The sequence below is a fragment of the Quercus lobata genome, chromosome 8 (assembly GCF_001633185.2).
Source record: "Quercus lobata isolate SW786 chromosome 8, ValleyOak3.0 Primary Assembly, whole genome shotgun sequence".
Classification (NCBI taxonomy): Eukaryota; Viridiplantae; Streptophyta; class Magnoliopsida; order Fagales; family Fagaceae; genus Quercus; species Quercus lobata.
Genome location: NC_044911.1, coordinates 35,389,857 through 35,410,553, shown reverse-complemented (window position 1 = coordinate 35,410,553; position 20,697 = coordinate 35,389,857). Strand labels below are relative to the sequence as shown.

The 20,697-nt window shown below is 39.2% G+C and overlaps 1 pseudogene across 1 annotated transcript in view; it reads left to right on the top strand.

Annotated features, from left to right (window-relative positions):
* The window catches only part of LOC115956792, a 34,675-nt pseudogene extending 14,186 nt beyond the window's left edge, over positions 1–20,489 (top strand). The window contains exons 5-9 of the transcript XR_004084309.1: positions 2,898–2,963; positions 15,298–15,326; positions 19,460–19,668; positions 19,791–19,940; positions 20,057–20,489. The product of XR_004084309.1 is annotated as a G-type lectin S-receptor-like serine/threonine-protein kinase At4g03230 (transcript). The remainder of the gene's footprint in view (positions 1–2,897; positions 2,964–15,297; positions 15,327–19,459; positions 19,669–19,790; positions 19,941–20,056) is intronic.
* Positions 20,490–20,697: the final 208 nt, after the last annotated feature.

Sequence of the window (20,697 nt, the reverse complement as noted above, 5' to 3'; positions counted from 1 at the left end):
TTTTTGACAAGTCAACTACTATAGTGGAACGGGTGGTAGAGTTTAACACCTTAGGGACTACTTTTATCCCTCGAATCTTTGAGAAACGAGATTGGACAAACTTGTTCGGGAACTTTGATGATCCAATGGATGAGCTGGTCAAAGAATGCTTCTCCAATGCAACTGATCTTGGAGTTCAACTCATTTTCTGGGTCAGAGGAACAGAGTTTAGCGTTTCCCCAGACTCCATCGTAGATCTTCTCGGCATCACTAGACCTCAGAATGTGAATCTAACTCCTTACGATGAACGAACTCCAGAAGTTGTAGAAATTCTACAAATCCTAGGATCCGATCATGAAGTATCCAGCGCAGGAACATCCATCAGCACCGCAAAGTTTGCACCAGAGCTGACCACACTGAGTTGATCATGTTCACCAATCTCTACCCACTGTCCAACACTACATTCATCAATCTTGGGAGAGCTCTATTCCTTTGTGACCTTATTACAGGAGCCTCCATTGATATATGTGCTCACATCTACTACACCTTGAGGAAGACCGCGTGTCGAACTGCAGCTCGAGGAATTATTCCATTTTGCAGTCTCATCATGAAGCTCATTCTTCGTGAAGGCATTATTCCTCCTACAGATGGAAAAATGTTGACTCGTCAACGTCCTATTTCCTTGTTCACTCTTCAAGCTAGCAGAAGTCACTCCTCTAAATCACCAAGGAGTGCTCACATATCTCCGGTTACTCCATCTGCCCCTGAATCAGAGACACCTACACATACCACATCTACTTCACGTGCTGTTCCTGAAACTTCACCGGCTAGTATTCCGTAAGCACAGACTGCTCCTCATACTGATAGAGTCGAGAGTGTACTTGACCATATTCAGAAACGCATTGATGAGATTGTGGCACTTCTCTACTCCACAAACAACCATGTCCAAATGCGTCTTGAGACTATGGAGAGCATTCAGTGAGGGGGAGAAAGTTTCAAAGGGAAGTGTGCATAGTGATAGGGGGAGTACACACATACTTTTGTTATACTTTCGTTTTTTAGTCTTATCCTCTAAACTTATAGGTTTAGGTTTATGTTTGTTGGACTATTTAATGTTTTTATGGGTTTGATACACTGTGTTTTTGGTGTATAGTTGTTTCTAACTCTTAACCTATACTAATACTCTTGGTTTAAACTTCAATATATTTTGATGATGTTTTTTAGGATGTTTTGTGTTTGTACCCATGTGCTTTTGTAAGCTTTTAGGGTTAATGTTTTATACATAGTTTGTAGGCTTTATGGTTTGTACCTTGCTTATTGCAGCTTTTATGCTATGTTGAAAACAGTACTTTAATCTAAATGTCTTGCATTTTGGTTTATATACTGTCACTCTTGTGCCCTTGTAGGATTATTCCTAGATGCATATACCCTGTGTACTATGCATTGGTTGAGTGTTGCACATACAAGTGTCTTGCCTTGTGCTTGTTAACTTGTATGTCTTTGTGTTCATTCCAAGTGTGAATGAGCACTGTGATCACTACCTTGTGGTGTTCACTTGGTTGATCAAGCCATGGTTTGTTTCTTATCTCCATTTTTGCTTGATCACATATTGCCTGTTTCATATGCATTTTATAATTTTCTGCTTACAATGATCATGGTGTATTGTTGTGTTTCAGGAGTATTATGTTCATATGATTCAAGTGCTTCACAGCTTCTAGAGTTAGGTATGAGTGAGTTTTGTTCAACTGTTCCCAACTCACATGTTAAGTCTAGAGTCTGTTTTAGGGTTTTGTCACGGAATAGCCAAAGGGGGAGATTGTAAGGTTGAATTTATTCAACCATCTAATTGGCTTTATTCCGTGCCAAATTTGCTTGTAATTTAGCATGTAGTAACCTTGTATTTAGGTGGGTTTGATGTAAGGGTAGTGAGTGAGATAGAGTGAAGATTGCTCAAGAGTGTGCAAGAAAACAGAGACTCGCGGCTGGGACTCACGGGTGACTCGTGGCTGCAAGCCGCCAGACGCAGGACACGTGCCAAGCATGCTGGAAGATGAACAGTTATGCTAGCTGGAGCACTACAGGACAAAACAAGACAACTGGCCATACGGTTATCTCGCGACTGGATCTCGCGACTTAGTCAAGCCGCGAGCCACCCCTATTTTGTAAAACCTGACGTTTCACATTCCTCTCCCACTCCAGTATAAATACCCCTTTTACCCACGATTGAAAGAGAGCTTCCAGAGAGAATTTTGAGAGAGAAACCCTAAAGAAAAACAAGATTGATTCACCCACAATCTATACCTTAGAGTCTCTTCAAATTCCTCAACTCTCTCCCTCTCCATTGTCAAATCCTTGAGAGGCATTATACCAAACCTGGTTCTCACCATCATCATCACTGTGAGACAGCTGTTTGGATTTCTGGGAAGCAGTTAGGAAGGAACTAATCTTCATTGATTGATGCTACGGTCTAATAGCGGAATCCGAAAAGCTAGAAAAGAAAAAGGTTCGGCGCAACCTTGTTGGAGCAAGAAGCTTGGAAGGCTTAGGTGCACTGGGTAGATTAGGTTTGGAGAGTCTATTGCTGTCCATGTATCCCAACTGTATTTTCTAGTGGATTTTTTTCCGCTTGGAGGGTGGCGGAGAGGTTTTACGCCGAGGGTTTCGGTTTCCTCTTCGATAACACATCGCGTGTTGTCTTTGTGTTTGCATCTTCCTTTCTCTCTATCTTTGCCTTTTTATTATTTGCTGTGGATTTTATTTTGTTTTGGCTTAGATAGTTTTTAACCATTTTCATATTATAGCATATGTTAAGTTTCCGCACACTAGTTGTTTGACATATTGCTTGAATTGGTTAAGTTGTAATTTGGGGGTCTAAACGTTCAAAGGTGTTTATACACGTTTTTAAACTTTCAGCATAGAAGGAGATGAAAAAATGTTACTCTATGAATACATGCCAAACAAGAGTTTAGACTCATTTTTATTTGGTTAGTCTCCAAACCTGAAATTATTTTATTTTTTTACTTACCAGTAATTTAGATTTGAATGGTTACTAAAATATGTCCTGAAATGGACAATGGCATGCAAGATCGGACTCTATGCGTGTTACTGAACTAGAAGATACATGTAAGGTTGAATTTAATCAACCATCTTGTTGGCTTTATTCCGTGTCAAATTTGCTTGTATTTCAGCATTAGTAACCCTGTATTTAGGTGGAATTGTTGTAAGGGTACTGAGTGAGATAGTGTGTTGAAACGCTCAAGAGTGTGCAAGAAAAACAGAGACTTGCGACTGGATCTCGCGGGTGACTCGCGGCTACAAGTCGGCAAAAGCAGCACATGTGCCAGGCATGCCAGAAGTTGAAGTGTCATGCCAGCTGGAGCACTACAGGACAAAATAGGACAACTGGCCGTTCAGTTATCTCGCGGCTGGAACTCGCAACTCAGTCAAGCCGCGACCCAGCCCTGTTTTGAAAAACCTGACTCTTCACATTCCATTCTCACCCCAATATAAATACCCCTTATACCCACGAAAGAAAGAGGGCTTCCAGAGAGAATTTTGAGAGAGAAACCCTAGAGAAAAACAAGATTGATTCATCCACAATCTTCATATAGAGACTCTTTAAATTCCTCTACTCTCTTCCTCTCCATTGTTAAATCCTTGAGAGGTCTTTTTACCAAAATCTTTTCTCACCATATCCATTACTGTGAGAGGACTGTTTGGTGTTCTGGGAAGCAGTTAGGAAGGAAGCAATTTTACATTAGTTGATGCTATGGTCAAGTAGCGGAATCCAGGAAGCCAGAAAAGAAATAGGTTCGGCGCAACCTCGTTAGAGCAAGAAGTTTGGAGGGTTTAGATACATTGGGTAGATTAGGCTTGGAGGGTCTATTGATGTTCATGTATCCCAACTACATTTTCTAGTGGATTGTTTATCACTTGGAGGGCGGCGGAGAGGTTTTACGCTGAGGGCTTCGGTTTCCTCTTCGATAACACATCGTGTGTTGTCCTTGTGTTTGCATCTCTCTTCCCTTAATCTTTGCCATTTAATTTCTGTCGTGGATGTGATATTATTTGGTTTAGATTGTTTATCAATTCTGTATTAAGCTTATGTTCATATTCCGCACATTAATTGTTTGATATTAAGCTTGAATTGGTAATTTGTAAATTGGGGGTTTAAACGTTCAAGGGTATTTTTACACTATTTGAACTTTCAATTGGTATTGGAGTGGGAACACTGTTATTGGTTTCATTACCATAGTGTGATCCTTGACCTCATATTGAGATGGACCATTCTCAATCCCTAAATGCACCTCCATATTTTGATGGTAGTAATTATGCATTTTGGAAAGTTCGCATGAGAGCTTTTTTATGTTCCATTGATGAATCTGTTTGGGATGCTGTTGATATAGGTTGGACCAGGCCTGAGGAAGCCAAATCCACATGGGATAAGGTAGCACTCGCCGCATCTAATGCTAACAGTAAAGCACTTAATGTGATTTTCTGTGGTGTGTCTCTAGATGAGTTTTACAGGATCTCTCACATTACCGTTGCCAAAAAAGTATGGGAGATATTGAAGACCACCTATAAAGGCACGAAGAAAGTGAAAGACACCAAGTTGCAAATGCTGACCACTCAGTTTGAGGAGCTCAAAATGAGTGAGGATGAGTCCTTTGACTCTTTCTATAGCAAGCTGAATGAGGTGGTTGTCAGCAAGTTCAATTTGGGGGAGAAAACGAAGGATTCTAAAATAGTAAGAAAGATCCTTCGGTCATTGCCAGAAAGCTTTCGTGCCAAAGTGATAGCGATTGAAGTGAGCAGGACCTTGATGACATCAAAGTTCAAGAATTGATTGGTTCCCTTCAGACTTATGAAATGTCGCTGCCCACTCAACGGAAGAGCAAATCTCTTGCTCATAAGACCATTAATGAGAGGTTGGAAGTCCATGACTCATCAGATGAGGATGTGGTTGACAAAGATGTTGCATACCTTGTGAAAAATTTCTGAAAATTCTTGAAATTCAAGAATAATGGTAAATTTGGTGATAAAGGGAAATTCCAAAGTTTAGGAAGGGAGAAAAGGGAATTCAAAAAGAAAGATGGAAAATGATCCCAATCTACACAAGGTGTCACGTGTTTTGAATGCAATGGGCATGGACACTTTAAGAAAGAATGTCTGAATTATTTGAAATCAAAAGTCAATGTGTATGCCACGACACTGAGTGACTCAGATTCATCCAACTCTGATTCTGAGGAAAGCTGTGACAAAGAAGGGAATTACGCTGCTTTTATGACTATTGCCTATGTTGACTCTTCAGATGAGTTGAATTTGCTTGTACGAGAGCTTGGAGAACATAGTGATGAAGAATCATTGGGAGTTGTTGAAGAATCAAATGTAGAAGAAGATGAAAGCACAGCCAATCTTCAAGAGAAATATAACTCAGTCCTGGAGAAGTCAGGTGAGTACACAAAGGTGGCTAAGGTAGCTGTGAGAAAGATGAAGAAGGTAGAGGAAGGCTATAAAAGTCTTCTAATTCGCTATAAGGAGGCCAAATGTGAGATAGAGACACTGAATGGTGAACTGTTAGAAGCCTACACAAAAGTGAGATTTCTTGAGCAAGAGGTTATGCAAACAAATGCCAAGATAGAGAGGGTCTCCACCAAGAAGCTAGATGATGTTATTTCATCTCAAAAGTATTTTTCAGACAAATCCGGGTTGGGATATACCGGAGGGAGTAGCTCATCGGGCAATATCACGAAAGAAGTGAAGTTTATAAAGGCCAAAGAGCCATTTGAAGTTGGCCCTACTGCTGAGAAGCCCAAGATGGAGGAGAAGAGGAATGTGGTGAACCAACGGTTGTTGAACAACCCCCATACTCCATTTGTGGGTAGGTCTGAATCCCGAGCCAAGTCTTGTCCACGACCACAAAGTGGTCCTAGATCAAGCTATGAGTGTCATCACTGTGGACTTCAAGGGCATACTCGACCAAATTGTCAAAAGTTGAGAGCAATGAATAGTGCAACTGCTCCAAGGTCACAAGGACCTATAAATGACAGGAGAAATTGGGCTGGTGAACCATCAAGAGATCAAAATGGTGATCCCGAAATGATGGACGTGATAAAGATGATTGGTGCATTCACCAACTGCTTGGAAAGCTTCACACGAAGGTTTGAAAGCCCTAACTCCCGTACCCAATCCTATAAGGAAGTCACCCCAAACGCAAGTGACGTGTGGGTGAAAAAGGGTACTTATGTATAAGCATTACAACATGTCCATGCATCAATACTTCTTATGCTTTGTGACTTTGTTTGGTTGTTTGCTTATTGATTGTGTGGGTTGAAATTTGTTTGTCTGTTTTTGCATACTTTCGTTCATTTTTGTTTTTGATCAATCCTTTTCTTCTTTGGTGTCAAAAATCCAAAAACCACATAGAAAGTAGAAAATCAAAAAGTTTGATTGACATTGTTGAGTTTTGTCTCAAAACTTGTTTTGCGTTGTACCTTTGTGTTAATGGCTTTGCGCATTTACGAGCGTAGCTTGTTCCTTTGCACTCTTATCACTATGGAAGAAATCTTGAAATCTATGTGGCTGTTGTAAATAAATCTTCAAACTTGTCATGAATGAATAGTGAGTGGTTTTGTTGATCTTGAGACATGCATAGACTTGTGCCTATATATCTTCCCACTCTTTATTTTTTTTTGGCTAAAAAGAGCTTACTAAATGTAAATCTCCAAATGTAAAGAGATATTGAGTTGCAAAAGCCTGTCGCACATACTAATATTCAACTAGGAAAAAGGGAAAGCGACCAAAATAAAATGTATGATTTTTCAAAAAGCCAAAGGCTATCTCATCAAGGTGAAATATCAAACATCATTCTCACAATGAGATGTGATTGTTTCAAAAGGATCAAATGTTATGATTGAAAATGGAGTCAAATGTAGACCTCCAAATTATGTAATCAAATCTTGTGGGAGGTCATATATGCATACTTCTATAATTGAGATGGGTCACATGATCTAGTGCTAATTGTGTATGCCTTGGTTGAATTGATCATTGAAACTTCACATTAGACTAAGGACTATCTCATTGTTGATATCCACATACAACACACAAGTTTATGTTCAATGATTGCCATATTCATTTGTGTGATTGTACTTGATAAAATGTGTTTTCACATGCTCAATCTTTGTTGATTCAAACACAAATTTTTTTTTGAGTGTTTTAGTTGTTTTTAGAAAGTATTTTGTTCTCTCAAAAAACTGAAAATTTCAAAAACAATGTTGCCCTGTTTTGGTGACTCAGTCGCGGGTCAGTCAAGTCGCATGCCACAGTCGCGGGTCAGTTTTGGCGACTTGTTCATGTGTGGAAGGTCCAGTCGCGAGGGATACATAGAGATTTTCGCGGCTCAGCTCACGACTCCCTCTCGAGTAAGACTTCCAGTCGCGAAAAACACTTAGCATATTTTTTAAATCTTTTGGCTTAAAGTGTTTTGCCGAGTGATTTTGGCGACTTACCTCGGTCGCGAAAAACGTGTGTTTAGCTTAGTAAGGGCAGTTTTTAAATTTTTTTTTTTTCAGTTTTCCCTCGAATTTTATGTGACTGTTCATTTTCTCTTTCGTCTGAGACTTACCCAAACACTTCGTGTCACCGTCTTCGAACTCCATTTTTGCTTCATTTCAACTCAAAATCTTCAAAAAAAAGGTATGGGTTCTCATTCTCTAACTCAGTATTTCTTGTTTTTGAGCTTTTCCCTCTTGATTATATGTGTTTTTTTTTCTGATTTGCTTTCGGTTGGTGATTCGGTGTTGAGCTTTGTCCATGTATGGCGTGTTGAGGATCTTGGTTTATATGAACTTGTTTAGGTTGCTAGATTTGTTTATTAATACTTGTCTTCTTTATGCTTAGGGTTTGTTGATTGACTTTTACCCATTTCGTTTGAACCCACCCTATTTAGTTGATTCAAAATGACTGTGTTTTGTTTGTTGGGTTATATTGTTTTGACTCTATGTTAGTATATCTAGTGTGTGCATTTGTCTTGTGTATTTTGTGTCATCTCATACTCATCAAAATATATGTTCATTAACATATGTTTGTCCTTTGGGTGATGTTATACTCTCCAGCATTAGAACTCTTCTGCAAGATGTTGGTTGTTTTTGAGTATCTACCAATGGGTACACTCTTTTGAGTTATTGGTATAAGTTTTGAGGCTTTTCCTTTATACTTGTCTTTAAGCCATCTTTGGTCTTGTTGCTCTATACTTATCTCTTTATGACACTAATAGAGTACTGATTTGTTTTACACATGTACTGTACTTTGTTGTTGTGGCCTTTTCTGCTTGTTTATAGATGGCTCCTTCATCCCCAAAGAAGAAAACACCTGCCAAGAAAGTAGATAAGAGAATGAAAATGGATCCTAATCTGTTTAGGTCTGTTTCCCATTTTGAGAGATACAAGAATTTTTTCTTAAAGGCAGGAATCATACAAGAAAGATATGTGGATTTGGAGGATTTTAGGGACACCTTTATCCCTAGTTGTTTTGAGGGGAGAGGATGGAAAAGGCTGCTAAGTGATTTCCCAGTTGTGTGTGAACCCCTGATTAGGGAGTTTTACTCCAATGCTGTAATAAAGGAAGATGAGTTGAGCTGCTGGGTTAGAGGAACAGAATTCACCTTAGATGCACATGACATTAATGATGTGCTAGGTCTTGAGGGGTTAGAAGATCATGCGTTCATCAACTATAAGGATAGGATGCTTTCAATAGAAACAGTATAGCAGAGGATTGGTGGACAGAGAAAGGGGAGATGACTAAATACCACAACCTTTCCTGTGGACATGAGGTGTCTCACTATTATCATGATGTTTAACCTGTATCCTATAAAGAAGCTGACTACAATTAACAATGCCAGAGCAATTTTTCTGATGGAGCTCAAAGAAAAGACATTCACTGATATCAGTTCTCACATATTTGATACTGAAAGTTCAAATAGTGTAAAAACACCCTTGAATGATTAGACCCCCAATTTACAAATTAACCAATTCAAACTTATTGTCAAACAACTAGTGTGCAGAAAATGAACAAAAGCTATAATATAGAATTGGAAAAACTATTTAAGCCAAATTAAAATCACAACCCACAGCAGATAATAAAAGGCAAAGATAAAAGGGAAGGAAGATGCAAACACAAAGACAACACGCGATGTGTTATCGAAGAGGAAACCGAAGCTCTCGGCGTAAAACCTCTCTGCCGCCCTCCAAGCAGTAAACAATCCACTAGAAAATGTAGTTAGGATACATGGACAGCAATAGACCCTCCAAGCCTAATCTACCCAGTGCACATAAGCCCTCCAAGCTTTTTGCTCCAACGAGGTTGCGCCGAACCTTTTTCATTTCTAGCTTCCCGGATTCCGCTACTAGACCATAGCATCAACCAATGAAGATTGGTTCCTTCCTAACTGCTTCCCAGAACACCAAATAGCCCTCTCATAGTAATGGATATGGTGAGAACAAGGTTTTGGTAAAAAGCCTCTCAAGGGTTTAGCAATGAAGAGGAAGAGAGTTGAGGAATTTGAAGAGACACTTATGTAAAGATTGTAGATGAATCGATCTTGTTTTACTCTAGGGTTTCTCTCTCAAAATTCTCTCTGGAAGCTCTTTCTCATTTGTGGGTATAAGGGGTATTTATACTGAGGTGAGAGGAGAATGTGAAACGTCAGGTTTTTCAAAACAGGGCTGGCTCACGGCTTGGCCTCGCAACTTGACTGAGTCGCGAGATCCAGTCGCGAGATAACCGTATGGCCAGTTGTCTTATTTTGTCCTGTAGTGCTCCAGCTAGCATGACTGTTCACCTTTTGGCATGCTTGACACGTGTGCTGCATCTGGCGGCTTGCAGCCGCGAGTCACCCGCGAGATCAAGCCGTGAGTCTCTGTTTTCTTGCACACTCTTGAGCAATCTTCACTCTATCTCACTCACTACCCTTACAACAAACCCACCTAAATACAGGGTTACTAAATGCTGAAATACAAGCAAATTTGGCACGGAATAAAGCCAATTAGATGGTTGATTAAATTCAACCTTACAATCTCCCCCTTTGCTATTCCGTGACAAAACCCTAAAACAGACTCTAGACTTAACATGTGAGTTGGGAACAGTTGAGCAAAACTCACTCACACCTAACTTTAGAAGCTGTGAATCCCTTGAATCATATGAACATTAGACTCCTGAAACACAACAATACACCATGATCATTGTAAGTAGAAAATCGTGAAATGCATATGAAACAGGCAATATGTGATCAAGCAAAGATGGAGTTAAGAAACAAACCATGGCTTGATCAACCAAGTAATCACTACAAGGTAGTGACCACAATGCTCATTCACACTTGGAATGAATACTTGGACATACAAGCTAACAAGCTCAATGCAAGTCTCTTGCATGCCTAACACTCAACTAATGCATAATACACTAAGTATATGCATCTAGGAACAATCCTACAAGGGCACAAAAGTGACAGTACTTAAAAGAAAATGCAATACATTTATATAGAAGTACTGATTTAAACAAAGCATAAAAGGCTGCATAAAGCATGGTACAAACCATATAGCCTACAAATTATGCAAAAAACATAACCTTAAAAGTTTACAAAAGCAACATGGGTACAAATAAAAACAATATAAACTGAATAACATCAACAATAAATATATAAAGTAAACCAAGTTTATAAGTTAAGAGTTAGAAACAAAAATACACCAAAACCACAGTGTATTAAACCCATAAAAACAACAAATTATCCAAAACATAAGACATAAGATAAAGTAAGCAAGCAAGATAAACTATGCTCCCCCTCAACATAATGCTCCCCCTCAAGGTCTGTTTCTCAAAAATTTCTCCCCCTTTTTGACTGGAATGGCCAAAGGGTCAGTGCCCATGATGTGTGGCGAAGCTGTCGAATTTTGCAAAGAGAATATCCAGCTGGTTCTGCATGGCTATCATCCTCTCAGACTGCTCTGTCTGGACCTCCTTGAGTCCATCAAGTCTATTCAAGATTACTTGAAATGCATCTTGAGGTACAGCTGAAGAAGTTGATGCTCTAGTCCTCTTGCCACTCCTTCTAGGTGTTGAAGTTGATGTCTGCCTGCTGCCTCTGTCTCAGTCTCCATTGGAACACCTTTATCTTGTTCAGCCCCTTCTTCATCTACATCACCCGGAAGCTGTACTTGTATCCTTATGATGGTTTGCTTGTTGATTGTTGAGGGTATTGGCATTAGGCTGAGGTCTTGAGGAATTGGAATTCCTTTTGCCCTGAAAATCCGCATGAGAAGGCTAGGAAAAATCAGCTTAGCTCGGGAAGTTGTTCTGGTCTCTTCCACGATTGTATCAAATATATGAGAGCTGATATCAATGAATGTTTTCTCCTTTAGCTCCATAAGAAAAATGGCTCTGGCATTGTTGATTGTAGTGAGTTTCTTCACAGGATACAAGTTGTTCATCATGATGATGGTGAGGCACCTCATGTCCACTGGAAAAGCTGTGGTATTGAGACACTTTCCTTCTCTCTGTCCTCCAATGTGGTTTTGAACAGTTTCTAAAGACAACATTCTGTCTTTGTAGTTGGTAAACTCATGGGCATCTAGAGTGAATTCATGCCCTCTTACCCAACAATCTAGCTCATTTTCCCTAATCTTCACATTAGAGTAAAATTCTCTTATCAGAGACTCACACACACCCGGTAATCCACTTAACAACTTTTCCCAGCCTCTGCCCTCAAAACATGTGGGAATAAATGTATCTTTTAGGTCCACTAAATCCACAAATCTCTCTTGAATTATGGTTCCCTTCATGAAAGAATCTTTGTATCTCTCAAAGTGTTGAACCGACCTAAACAGATTAGAATCCATTTTCAATCATTTGTCAGCCTTCTTTGCAGGAGTTTTCTTCTTCGGAGTTGAGGGAGTCATCTGTGAACAATTAGAAGAGACCACAACAACATAGTACAATACATGTGTAGAAAAAATCAGTACTTTGTTAGTGACAAGGACAAAAATGCCACCACTCAGATGAACTAAGCCTAAAAGTGGATACAAAAGAACAACTGATATAATGCATGGGAGCATTAATGCAACAGAGATTTTGAAAACATCCAAAAGACAAATATATGTCAATGAGACATACAAATTGATGTGTATGACCTGACTCAAAGAACAAAAGACAGATGCACATAATAGATGGACAGGCACATATTCAGCACAGTAAACCTCACAGCCAAAATAGGAACATTTTGAATCAACATATCAACATAAGATTAGACAAGAAGAGAAACCAACAAATAGCAAACCCTAGCTAAGCACATGAAGAAGAACCAACCAAGAACTTAGTTAAAATCAAACTAAATCAATAACTTCCACAAGCTGAGCATGGACAAAGAGCAACAGCCGAAACAAAAACCCATATCAAAAACATAAACAAATGTGAGAAATCAAGAGGGAAAAAGCACGGAATCAAGTGAAATAGAGTTCAAGAAAGAAAACCCATACCTGTTACTTGAAGATTTCGAGCTGAAAGGAAGCAACAATGGAGTTCGAAAATGGAGGCACGGTGTGAATGGGTAAGAGCAGTTGAGAGAGACAATGAACAGTCACAAAAAGTTCGAGGGAAAAATTGAAATAGTTTTAAAAACTGCCCCTATTTTTGCCAAACACGCGTTTTTCGCGACTGAATTGAGTCGCCAACAAGTCGCCAGGTCGAGCTGCCAAAACACTCAAAGACAAAATTTTGAAAAAAATTTCTAAGTGTTTTTTGCGACTGGAAGGTCTACCCGCAAGGGAGTCGCGAGATGAGCCACGAAAATCTCTAAGTAACCCTCACGATTGGACCTTTCACTCTCGAATAAGTCGCCAAAATAGACCCGCGAACATGCGACTAAGGCCTGCGACTTGACTTACCCGCGATTGAGTCACCAAAACAGGGCAAAAATGATTTTTGAAATTTTCAGTTTTTAAGAACAAAATACTTTCCAAAAATACCTAAAATACTCAAAAATCTTTTTGTACTTGAATCAACAAAGATTGAGTATGTGAAAACACATTTCAACATGTACAATCACACAAATGAATATGGCATTTAATGAACATAAACTTGTGTGTTGCGTGTCGATATCAACAATGAGAGAGTCCATAGTCTAAAGTGAAGCTTCAATGATCAATTCAACCAAGGCATACACAATTAGCACTAGATTATGTGACCTATCTCAATTATAGAAATATGTATATATGACCTCCCACAAACTTGATAACATAACATGGAGCTTTACATTTGACTCCACTTTCAATCATAACAATTGATCTTTTTGATCCTTTTGAGACAATCACCTCTCATTATGAGAGTGATATTTGATAATTCACTTTAATAAACAAGCCTTTGGCCTTTTGAATAAACATTCACTTTAATTTTTGGTCGCTTTCCCTTTTTCCTAGTCGAATACTAGTATGTGCGACAGGCTTTTGCAGCTCAATATCTCTTTTCATTTGGAGATTTACATTTGGTGAGCTATTTTTAGCAAAAACAAAAATAAAGAGTGGGAAGATATATAAACACAAGACTATGCATGTCTCAAGATCATCATAACCATTCACTCATCATTCATGATAAGTTTGAAGATCTATTTACAACAATCACATAGATTTCAAGATTTCTCTCACAGTGATAAGGGTGCAAAGGAACAAGCTATTCTCGAAAATGCACAAAGCCATTAGCACAAAGGTACAAGGAAAAACAAGTTTTGAGACAAAAACTCAACAATATCAATCAAACTTTTTAATTTTCTAATTTTATGTGATTTTTGGATTTTTGACACATAAGAAGGAAAGAATGACCAAACGTATGCACAAAAAGACAAACAAACAACCATCAACACAAACAACAAGCAAACAATCAAACATCGTCACAAAGCATAGGAAGTGTTAATGCATGGACATGTTTTAATGCTTATGCATGAGTACCCTTTTTCACCCACACGTCACTTGCGTTTGGGGTGATTTCCTTATAGGATTGGGTACGGGAGTTAGGGCTTTCAAACCTTCGTGTGAAGCTTTCCAAACAATTGGTGAATGCACTAATCATCTTCATCACTTTCACCATTCCGGGATCACCATTTTGATCTCTTGATGGTTCACCAGCCCAATTTCTTATATCATTTCTAGGTCCTCATGACCTTTGAGGAGTTGCACTATTCATTGCTCTCAGCTTTTGACAATTTGGTCGAGTATGCCCTTGAAGTCCACAATGATGACACACATAATTTGATCTAGGACCTCTTTGTGGTCATGGACGAGACTTGGCTCAGGATTCAGACCTGCCCACAAATTTATTACGTGGGTTGTTTACCATCCATCGGTTCTCCAAATTCCTCTTCTCCTCTATCTTGGGCTTTTCATCAGTAGGGCTAATTTCAACTGGCTCTTTGGCCTTTATAAACTTCACTTCTTTAGTGACAGTTCCAGATGAGCTACTTCCTCCGGTATATCCCAATCCGGATTTGTCTGAAAAACTCTTTTGAGATGAACTAATATCATCTAGTTTCTTGGTGGAGACCCTCTTTATCTTGGCATTAGCTTGCACAACCTCTTACTCAAGAAATCTCACTTTTGAGTAAACTTCTGACAGCTCACCATTCAAAGTTTCTATCTCACAGTTGGCCTCCTTATAGCGAATTAGGAGACTTTTATAGTCCTCCTCTGCCTTCTTCATCTTTCTCACAGTTGCCTTGGCCACCCTTGTGTACTCACCCGATTTTTCCAAGAGTGAGTTATAATTCTCTTGAAGATTGGCTGTGCTTTCATCTTCTTCAACATCTGATTCTTCAACAACTCCCAATGATTCTTCATCACTATGTTCTCCAAGGTCTCGTACAAGCAGATTCAACTTGTCTGAAGACTCAACATGGGCAATAGTCATAAAAGCTGAATAGTTCCCCTCTCCATCACAGCTTTCTTCAGATTCTGAGTCGGATGAATCCGAGTCACTTAATGTCATGGCATACACCTTGCCTTTCGATTTCAAATAATTCAGACATTCTTTCTTAAAGTGTCCATGCCCGTTACATTCGAAACAAGTGACACCTTGTGTAGATTGAGATTCTTTTCCATCTTTCCTTTTGAATTCCCTTTTCTCCCTTCCTGAACTTTGGAATTTTCCTTTATCACCAAATTTTCCATTATTCTTGAATTTCAAGAATTTTTGGAAATTTTTTACAAGGTATGCAACATCTTTATCAACCACATCTTCTTCCGATGAGCCATGGACTTCTACCTTCTCATTAATGGTCTTAAGAGCAAGAGATTTGCTCCTCCGTTGATTGGGCAGCGACATCTCATAAGTCTGAAGAGACTAACCAGCTCCTGGACTTTAATGTCATCAAGGTCCTTGCTCTCTTCAATCGCTGTCACTTTAGCACGAAAACTTTCCGGCAATGATCGAAGGATCTTCCTTACTATTTTAGAATCCTCCATTTTCTCCCTCAAATTGAACTTACTGACAACCACCTCATTTAGCTTCCCATAGAAAGAGTCAAATGACTCATCCTCACTCATTTTGAGCTCCTCAAACCGAGTGGTCAGCACTTGCAACTTGGTGTCTTTCACTTTCTTCGTGCCTTCGTAGGTGGTTTCCAATATCTCTCATGCTTCTTTGGCAACGGTAATGTGGGAGATCCTGTGAAATTCATCTGGAGACACACCACAGAAAATACCATTGAGGGCTTTACTATTAGCATTAGATGCAGCGAGTGCTGCCTTATCCCATGTGGATTTGGCTACCTCAGGTCTGGTCCAACCACTCTCAAGAGCATCCCAAACAGATTCATTAATGGAGCACAAAAATGCTCTCATGCGAACCTTCCAAAAAGCATAATTACTACCATCAAAATATGGAAGTGCATTTAGGGATTGAGACCGATCCATCTCAATAGGGAGTCAAGGATCACACATTGGTAATGAAACCAATAAATGTGTACCCGCTCTGATACCAATTGAAAGTTCAAATAGTGTAAAAACATCCTTGAATGATTAGACCCCCAATTTACAAATTAACCAATTCAAGCTTTATGTCAAACAACTAGTGTACGGAAAATGAACAAAAGCTATAATATAGAATTGGAAAAACTATTTAAGCCAAATTAAAATCACAACCCACAGTAGATAATAAAAGGCAAAGATAAAATGGAAGGAAGATGCAAACACAAAGACAACACGCGATGTGTTATCGAAGAGGAAACCGAAGCCCTCGGCGTAAAACCTCTCCGCCACCCTCCAAGCGGTAAACAATCCACTAGAAAATGTAGTTGGGATACATGGACAGTAATATACCCTCCAAACCTAATCTATCCAGTGCACCTAAGCCCTAGCTTCTTGCTCCAACGAGGTTGCGCCAAACCTTTTTCTTTTCTAGCTTCCCGGATTCCGCTACTAGACCATAGCATCAACCAATGAAGATTGGTTCCTTCCTAACTGCTTCCCAGAACACCAAACAGCCCTCTCACAGTAATGGATATGGTGAGAACAAGGTTTCGGTAAAAAGCCTCTCAAAGGTTTGGTAATGGAGAGGAAGAGAGTTGAGGAATTTGAAGAGACACTTATGTAAAGATTGTAGATGAATCAATCTTGTTTTACTCTAGGGTTTCTCTCTCAAAATTCTCTCTGGAAGCTCTCTCTCATTTGTGGGTATAAGGGGTATTTATACTGAGGCGAGAGGAGAATGTGAAACGTCAGGTTTTTCAAAACAGGCTGGCTCGCGGCTTGGCCTCATGACTTGACTGAGTCACGAGATCCAGACGCGAGATAATCGTATGGCCAGTTGTCCTGTAGTGCTTTAGCTAGCATGACTGTTCATCTTCTGGCATGCTTGGCACATGTGCTGCATCTGGCGGCTTGCAGCCGCGAGTCTCTATTTTCTTGCACACTCTTGAGCAATCTTCACTCTATCTCACTCACTACTCTTACAACAAACCCACTTAAATACAGGGTTACTAAATGCTGAAATACAAGCAAATTTGGCACGGAATAAAGCCAATTAGATGGTTGATTAAATTCAACCTTACAGATACTATTGTGTATGAGACTAGAACCACTTCTAGGCCTAAACTAATATTCCCTAGTCTACTCATGAGGATTTTCAGAAAGAAGGGTGTTGCAATCCCTCGAGACATCAGTCCCATGTCTAAACCTTCAGCAATTAACAAGCAAACCTTCAAAATGATAAGTGTTCGTCTTCCAGGTGAAGAAGATGAAGGTGATGAAGGAGAGGGTGTTCCAATGGAGACTGAGGCAGAGGCAGTAGGTCAGGCATTAACTTCAACCCCCAGAAGGAGTGGCAAGAGGACTAGAGCATCAACTTCTTCAAATATACCTCCAGATGCATTTCAGGTCATCTTGGAAAGACTTGATGGACTTAGAGAGGTCCAGACCGAACAGTCTGAGAGGATGGCAGCCATGTAGGACCAGCTAAATGTTCTCTCAGCAAAATTTGATAGCTTCACCACACATCATGGGCAGTGATCCTTTGACTATTCCGGTCAAAAAGGGGGAGAAGTTTTTGAGAAGCAGCTCTTGAGGGGGAGCACTATTTTGAAGGGGAGCAGTCAAAAATAGTGTCTATCTTGTTTATTTTGTTTATGTTTATGGTTAAAGTATTATGTTTTGTATAATTGTTGTTACTATGGATTTGGTTTAATATGGTTATGGTTATTGTCTGATTTAAACTCATATCTCATGGATGTTTTTGAAACTTGGTTTACTTTATATATATTGTTGATGTTTTTCAGTATATAATGTGTGTTTGTACCCATGGTGCTTTTGTAAGCTTTTAGGGTTTATTTTCTTCTGTAGGCTTTATGGTTTGTATCATGCTTTTTGCAGCCTTTATGTTTTTGTTAAATTAGTACTTCTAACTAAATGTCATGCATTTTCTTGTTAAGTATTGTCACTCTTGTGCCTTTGTAGGATTGTTCCTAGATGCATATACTTAGTGTATTATGAATTGGTTGAGTATTAGGCATGCAAGTGACTTGCATTGAGCTTGTTAGCTTGTTTGTTCAAGTGTTCATTCCAAGTGTGAATGAGCATTGTGGTCACTACCCTGTAGTGATTGCTTGTTTGATCAAGTCATGGTTTGTTTCTTAACTCCATCTTTGCTTGATCTTATCATGCCTGCTTCATATGCATTTCATGCTTTTCTACATACAATGATTATGGTGTATTGTTGTGTTTCAAGAGATTTATAATCATATGATTCAAGAGCTTCACAGTTTCTAGAGTTAGGTGTGAGTGAGTTTTGTTCAACTGTTCCCAACTCACATATTAAGTCTAGAATCTGTTTTAGGGTTTTGTCACAAAATAACCAAAGGGGGAGATTGTAAGGTTGAATTTAATCAACCATCTTGTTGGCTTTATTCCGTGCCAAATTTGCTTATATTTCAGCATTAGTAACCCTGTATTTAGGTGAGATTGTTGTAAGGGTAGTGAGTGAGATAGTGTGTTGAAATGCTCAAGAGTGTGCAAGAAAAACAGAGACTCGCGATTGGATCTTGCAGGTGACTCGCAGCTGCAAGCCGCCAGAAGTAGCACACGTGCCAAGCATGCTAGAAGTTGAAGCGTCATGCCAGCTAGAGCACTACAGGACAAAATAGGACAACTGGCCGTTCAGTTATCTCGCGGCTAGAACTCGCGACTCAGTCAAGCCGCGAGCCAGCCCTGTTTTGAAAAACCTGACTCTTCACATTCCATTCTCACCCCAGTATAAATACCCCTTATAACCATGAAAAAAAGAGGGCTTCCAGAGAGAATTTTAAGAGAGAAACCCTAGAGAAAAATAAGATTGATTCATCCATAATCTTCATATAGAGACTCTTCAAATTCCTCTACTCTCTTCCTCTCCATTGTTAAATCCTTGAGGAGCCTTTTTACCAAAACCTTTTCTCACCATATCCATTACTGTGAGAGGGCTGTTTGGTGTTCTGGGAAGCAGTTAGGAAGGAACCAATTTTACATTGGTTGATGCTATGGTCAGGTAGCGGAATCCGGGAAACTAGAAAAGAAATAGGTTCGGAGTAACTTCGTTGGAGCAAGAAGCTTGGAGGGCTTAGGTACACTGGGCAGATTAGGCTTACAGGGTCTATTGCTGTTCATGTATCCCAACTACATTTTCTAGTGGATTATTTACCGCTTGGAGGGCGGCAGAAAGGTTTTACGCCGAGAGCTTTGGTTTCCTCTTCGATAACACATCGTGTGTTGTCCTTGTGTTTGCATCTCTCTTCCCTTAATCTTTACCATTTAATTTCTGCTGTGGATATGATATTATTTGGTTTAGATTGTTTATCAATTCTGTATTAAGCTTATGTTCATATTCTGCACATTAATTGTTTGATATTAAGCTTGAATTGGTAATTTATAAATTGGGGGTCTAAACGTTCAAGGGTGTTTTTACACTATTTGAACTTTCAATACATTTTGACATCATTTTGGGAATCGCTCAAAGGCTGCTCTATCTTCACCAAGATTCTTGGTTAAGGATTATTCATAGGGATTTGAAAACAAGCAATGTTTTATTGGATGAGGAGATGAGCCCCAAGATTTCAAGCTTTGGCTTGGCAAGGATATTTGGAGGCAAACAAACTGAGACAACCACAACCAGAGTAGTTGGAACTTAGTAAGTTTGATGCAGATGATTGATTATGAAAGCTCGTTGTTTAGACTTTGAATTACATTTTTTCAATTCTCCTATCTATGCTCCCTAATTCATTGAAAATTTAAACAATTTTTGTTGTGCAGTGGCTACATGTCTCTAGAATATGCATTGGATGGTTTTTCTCAGTCAAGTTTGATGTCTTCAGCTTTGGAGAAGTTGTACTTGAGGTTATCAGTGGAAAAAGGAACACAGGATTTCACCAGTCAGAACATGGTCTGAGTCTTTTAGGTAATGTAAGTATGTTGTATTAGTAAACCAAAGAAAACGTATGTTGCATCAAGTACATATAGTTATTTTTAATTTTTCCTGCACTCTACTTATTGCCAATTCAATTTTCAAATTGTCTCAGGCATAGAAATTGTGGAAAGAAGGCAAGGCTTTAGATTTAATGGACCAAACAATACATGAAACTTGTAATGCTGACGAATTTTTGAGGTGTGTTAACATTGGGCTTTTATGTGTACAAGAGGACCCAAGTGATCGTCCGACAATGTCGAATGTAGTTTTCATGCTTGGTAGTGAAACTGCAACTCTCCCAACTCCTAAACAACCAGCCTACGTTGTAAGAAGATCCCTTTCTAGCGCAACTTCTTCTACTACTAAACCAGAAAGTTTGAATGAATTAACTTCTACCATTGAAGAAGGCCGATAATGGTGGATCACATAAGGGCTCTCATGATTCTTGTTTTATCTTTATCAGTCTTGCAGAAGTTTCTAGTATTCTCACTATGGTTCTCATAGGAACAATTACGGCATATTTCTTGTCTGTCATATTGATACTTTTTTATATTGTCCCTGATAAGTGATAACATTGTATCCAATGTACGTTTAATTGTTTCCTATTTGAACCTCCTTTGTATTTATTGTACTTCAACTGATTTCTGATTGTCTCTAACTCTGACCAACTGCCTTCATTTGTTTATTCCTATTATTTGGAAGCCTAGAACTGCATTATTTGCAATTTTCATGAAGAGGTACAGTCAGTCTTAC